This window comes from Pristiophorus japonicus, chromosome 7 (assembly GCF_044704955.1).
Source record: "Pristiophorus japonicus isolate sPriJap1 chromosome 7, sPriJap1.hap1, whole genome shotgun sequence".
Classification (NCBI taxonomy): domain Eukaryota; kingdom Metazoa; phylum Chordata; class Chondrichthyes; family Pristiophoridae; genus Pristiophorus; species Pristiophorus japonicus.
The window spans coordinates 232960586-232966585 of record NC_091983.1 but is presented as its reverse complement, the minus strand read 5'-3'; positions in this window follow the sequence as shown (position 1 = coordinate 232966585).

Here is a 6000-nt window from a genome sequence, read left to right as displayed (position 1 = left end):
GAAATGCAAGTCCTTTCTTTCTTTACTGTCTGCGGCCCAGAGCTGGGGGGTTTCAGACCTGGTTCTCGTTCAGAGTGAAACGACTGCCTTTGTTCCCTGGGGACAGACAATAAATGACGGCAGATTTCAGATTCCGCTCTGCCCCCGAGTCTCGGCCTCAGCTGATGTTTCCCGTCGCGTTTCTCAATTCTCCTACTTTTTATTTTGATAGATCGGGCTGTCCATCGAGGATTGAATTCCATCGAGCTTTGCTCATTTATCTCGCCCTGTTTACAGATTGGCCTTTATTGCAAGGGGGATGGAGTATAAAAGCAGAGATATCCTGCTACAACTATACAGGGTATTGGTGAGGTCACACCTGGAGTACTGCGTACAGTTTTGGTCTCCGTATTTAAGGAAGGATATACTTGCATTGGAGGCAGTTCAGAGAAGGTTCACTAGGTTGATTCCAGAGATGAGGGGGTTCATTTATGAAGATAGGTTGAGTAGGTCAGGGCTATGCTCATTGGAGTTCAGAAGAATGAGAGGTGATCTTAGCGAAACATATAAGATAATGAGGGGGCTCGACAAGGTGGATGCAGAGAGGATGTTTCCACTCATAGGGAAACTAAAACTAGGAGACATATTTTCAGAATAAGGGGCCGCCCATTTAAAACTGAGATGAAGAGAAATTTCTTCTCTCAGAGGGTTGTAAATCTATGGAATTCTCTGCCCCAGAGAGCAGTAGAGGCTGAATCATTGAATATATTTAAGGTGGAGATAGACAGACTTTTGACGATAAGGGAATAAAGGGTTATGGGGAGTGGGCAGGGAAGTGAGCTGAGTCCATGATCAATTCAGTCATGATCTTATTAAATGGCGGAGCAGGATCGAGGGGCCAAATGGCCTATTCCTGTTCCTATTTCTTTTGTTCTTATGTTCTTAGTGTAGTGCTGTAAATCATGTGAAATGAGCAGAGCTGGGAGTTGGGGGATTGGGACTAATATCACATGGTGTGATTCAGGGAAATCACGGTGTGTGTAGTGGGAAATCAACAGACAATCATCGTTAATTCATTCTCAGAATTTGGATGTCGCTGGCCAGGCTGGCATTACTGCCCATCCCTAGTTACATAGCAACAGGAGGAGGCCACTCAGCCCCTCGAGCCTGTTCACCATACTCTCCATGTAACCCGTGCTGTACCTGCCCTGGGAGTGTTTGATGGGACAGTGTAGAGGAAGTTTTACTCTGTATCTATCTGTACTGTACTTTCCCTGGGAATGTTTGATGGGACAGTGTAGAGAGAGTTTTACTCTGTATCTATTCGTACTGTACTTTCCTGGGAGTGTTTGATGGGACAGTGTTGAATGAGCTTTATTCTGTATCTAACCCGTGCTGTACCTGCCCTGTGAGTGTTTAATGGGACAGTGTAGAGGGAACTTTACTCTGTATCTAACCCGTGCTGTACCTGCCCTGGGAGTAATTAATGGGACAGTGTGGAGGGAACTTTACTCTGTATCTAACCCGTGCTGTACCTGCCCTGGGAATGTTTGATGCCGACACTGGGTAATGAAATGGGGATATGTTTCTGTCCCAGCACCAACATCCTTCAACCTTCAGGAACATAAAATGAATGAAAAAAACTCCAGATTCTCATGTGATAAAAATGCAATGTGACTTTATTCAGTCCCAGACCATAAATAATTCATTCCTTTATCAGCAAATATTCATTGCTTGAGAGCTTGGCTTGTGACTGGAGCTCCGCAGATTGATGGTAACCTGGTTACTCTCGATCGCTGACTGCAGATTGATGGTAACCTGGTTACTCTCGATCACTGACTGCAGATGGAGAATGGAACTGTCACTGTAAGTGTTTAATCCTCTCACACTGCATTCTCCTGTGGGACACAGCCCAGTATCCCAGCACAGTCCCCCATTCCCCTGTGGGACACAGCCCAGTATCCCAGCACAGTCTCCCATTCCTCTGTGGGACACAGCCCAGTATCCCAGCACAGTCCCCCATTCCCCTGTGGGACACAGCCCAGTATCCCAGCACAGTCTCCTCATCCCCTGTGGGACACAGCCCAGTATCGCAGCATATTCCCCATTCCCCTGTGGGACACAGCCCAGTATCCCAGCACAGTCCCCCATTTCCCTGTGGGATACAGCCCAGTATCCCAGCACAGTCCCCCATTCCCCTGTGGGACACAGCCCAGTATCTCAGCACAGCCTTCCATTCCTCTGTGTGACACAGCGCAGTATCCTAGCACAGTCCCCCATTTCTCTGTGGGACGCAGCCCAGTATCCCAGCACAGCCTCCCATTCCCCTGTGGGTCACAGCCCAGTATCCCAGCAAGTCCACCATTCCTCTGTGGGTCACAGCCCAGTATCTCAGCACAGTCCCCCATTCCCCTGTGGGACACAGCCCAGTATCCCAGCACAGTCCCACATTCCCCTGGAAGGTGCACGGCTGCACATGCACGGTATTTTGAAAAGGTCGCGCGGCCCGGAATTTTTTTCACAGGTAACATGGAGGAGGTTACAGAGATAGGGAGGGGTGTAGGGCTGGATGGGGTTCCAGAGATAGGGAGTGGTGTATGATGGGAGTGGTTACCGAGATAGGGAGGGGTGTAGGGCTGGAGAGGGTTACAGAGATTGGGAGGGGCGTGGCCCTGGAAGGATGAGAATTTTAAAATCGAGGCGTTGCAGAGATCCCAGTTTTATTTCAGTGACAGCAGAGTGTGGAATTTTGAAGCTCTGTTTATATTTGGATCGATTTCTTTGTCCTCAAATATCTTTTAAATCTAATCTAAGGATCAGTTTACAGAAGTCTCTAAATACCAATAAATCGCGAGTTATTGCTTGTGTTGTTCTGGGGTTTATCAAACGGACACGTTGATTGTTGTACATTGTTCCTTGGGGGAACAGTGTGGAGCAGAGTTTGGGAGAGAATTCCTTTCACCGTATCTAACCGCACGGCCGAGGGTTTGATCGAGTCGATGGTCCAGCCAGCGATCCGAAGCAGCTCGACCTGGGTGTGTGGCGACGCTCTGATCCGGATTGACGGGCTGAGGAGTTGCTGCTGCAACAATTGAGATGCCTGAAGGACAGAAGTTTATTCGGCGAGTCTCTGCGATCGGGGCACTGGGCGTGTTGGTCACTGAGGCTTCGGAGCGGGAAATCTGCGGATGTCCCAGATCAGGAGGGGTGGGTAATGGTTCAGAAGGTCCAAGGGCCCGGCACAGGGATATTATGGGATGGGGAATGGGCCGGACAGGGGCAGGGGGATATTATGGGATGGGGAGTGGGCTGGACAGGGGCAGAGGTATATTATGGGATGGGGAATGGACAGGACAGGGACAGAGGGATATTATGGGATGGGGAATGAGCCGGACAGGGGCAGGGGGATATTATGGGATGGGGAATGGGTTGGACAGGGGCAGAGATATATTATGGGATGGGGAATGGTCTGGACAGGGACAGAGGGATATTATGGGATGGGGAATGGGCCGAACAGGAGCAGTGAGATATTATGGGATGGGGAATGGGCTGAACAGCGGCAGGGGATATTATGGGATGGGGAATGGGCTGGACAGGGTATATTATGGGATGGGGAATGGGCTGGACAGGGGCAGAGAGATATGGGATGGGGAATGGGCTGGACAGGGACAGGGGGATATTATGGGATGAGGAATGGGCTGGATAGGGGCAGTTCAAGCATTGTGTGCAGTATTGGGCTCCACACTATAGAGAGGAGAGTGAGGCTGTTGAGGGGGAACAGCACAGATTCACTCGGGTGCTGCCTGGTGTGAGGGAATCCAAATATGGAGAGAGACTTGGAAAATGGATCTCTGTTTCTCTCTCCCTATGTCTCTTCGGTCTCTCTGTATCTCTGTCTCTTTTCTCGCTCTCTCCTTGTCTGTCTCTGTCTCTGTTTCTCAGTCTCTCTGTATCTGTCTCTGACTGTCGCTGTCTGTCTACATCTCTCCCTTTCTCTTTCCTTCCTTCTCACTCTCTCTCTGGGTTGAATGAGATGGGATTTTACAAAATTGTAGATGATACTAAGTGGATTGGAAAGGGTTAGTCCCCAGTCACTATTTGAAGTTAAGCGGTGACTGCAGGACAAGGAGACACAGGTACAGACTGGAAAAAGGCAGGTTCGGGCCTGGTATAAGGAGACACTTCACACCCAGAGTGACCAATACGTGAAATGGGCCCAGGGCAGGGAGTGGGATTGAAACCTCTGGGGCCATTCCCAAGGGTCAGTGGGAGGCTGTGACAGGCGGGGCGGGGGATTTGCAGTTTTTAAAAAAATGTGAGGCTGGTTGGGCTGAACGGCCTCCCTCTGCATCTCTCTTAAAGCTGCCGGACTTGCCTTCATTTCTCGAGTTAAATGCTGCAGGCCGATGGGTCCATAAACCCCCCACCCCAAGGTTTATGTGTTTAATCCTTCCATACAATCAGACAGCACAGGAGGGGGCCATTCGGCCCATCGGGTCTGTACCGGCTCTTTGAAAGAGCGATCCAATCAGTCCCACTCCCTGCTCTTTCCCCAGAGCCCTGTATAGATGGGATATTAGTCAGCTCTCCCGGGAAGATTGTAAACAGCAACAGGACAGATCTCTGAAGCAGTGCAGACATCTGACCTCCACCCTGACTGTCAGCTCCCCTCCCCCATATTATTAAATCTCTCATTACCGCATTTCATGTGGATTTTTATATTTAAATAACAGCAGAACACTTTTCCCAGCTCACAACCGAGCTGAATATCCGATTCGTTTTGATTGGGGCAGCCAAGTAATTGGACAGTGGAACTTGGCTGGCTTTAGGACCGCGCGGAATGCTGAGCTGGGGCGACGTTCCCAGTCCGAGCCCCTGGATTGAGATTTCAGTTTTCTCTCTCTGTGAGTCTCGGGATCGCGATTTCTCTCTCTCTCTCGTTTTCTTCCCCTTTTCTCTTTCTCTGTTTCTCTCTCTCTCAGTCAAATTTTCTCTTTTGATTTCTCACTCCCTTTCCTCACTTCTGTGTCTTTCTCTTTTGTTCCCATCCCTCTCTCCCCCCTCCCTCTCTTTCTCCATCTCTCGCTCCTTCAATATCCCTCTCCCTCAATCTCTCTACTCTCTCTCCCTTTCTCACTCTCTTTCTCCCTCATCCTCTTTTCCTCCCCTCTCCCTTTCCCTCTCTCTCCCTCTCCCCTCTCCCTCAACCTCTCGCTCCCTCTCCATCAATCTCTCTCGTCTCTCTTTCCCTCCCTCTCTCCCTTTCTCTCTCCCTCAGTCTCTCCCTCTCCCTCAATCTCTCCTCTCTCTTTCCCTCCCTCTCTCGCTCCCTCTTCCTTCCGCTCTCTCCCTCTCCCTCCCTCTCGCTCAATCTCTCCTCTCTCTCTCTTTCCCTCCCTCTCTCTCTCTCAATCTCTCCCTCTCCCTCAATCTCTCCTCTCTCTTTCCCTCCCTCTCTCGCTCCCTTTCCCTCCCGCTCTCTCCCTCTCCCTCCCTCCCTCTCGCTCAATCTCTCCTCTCTCTCTCTTTCCCTCCCTCTCTCTCTCTCAATCTCTCCCTCTCCCTCAATCTCTCCTCTCTCTTTCCTTCCCTCTCTCGCTCCCTCTCCCTCCCTCTCCCTCCCTCCCTCTCGCTCAATCTCTCCTCTCTCTTTCTCTCCCACCCTCTCTCTCCCTCCCTCTCTTTCCATCCCTCTCCCTTTCTCTCCCTCTCCCGAACTCTCCCTCTCCCTCCCTCTTTCCCCCCTCCCTCTCCCTCCCTCTTTCCCCCTCTCTCCCTCTCTCTACCTCCCTCTCTTTCCTCCTCGCTCCCTCTCCATCAATCTCTCTCGTCTCTCTTTCCCTCCCTCTCTCTCCCTCTCTCCCTCTGTTTCCCCCTCCCTCTCCCTCTCCCCTTCTCTCTCTTTCCCTCCCCTTGAGGGCAGATTCTGTGCTAAACTCCTCCGGTCCATTGAGGAGGCTCCTGGACTTGTTGCTGAGCAATGCGGAGCTGGCTCCGGGACCTCGCCGCGCCCGGAGCTCG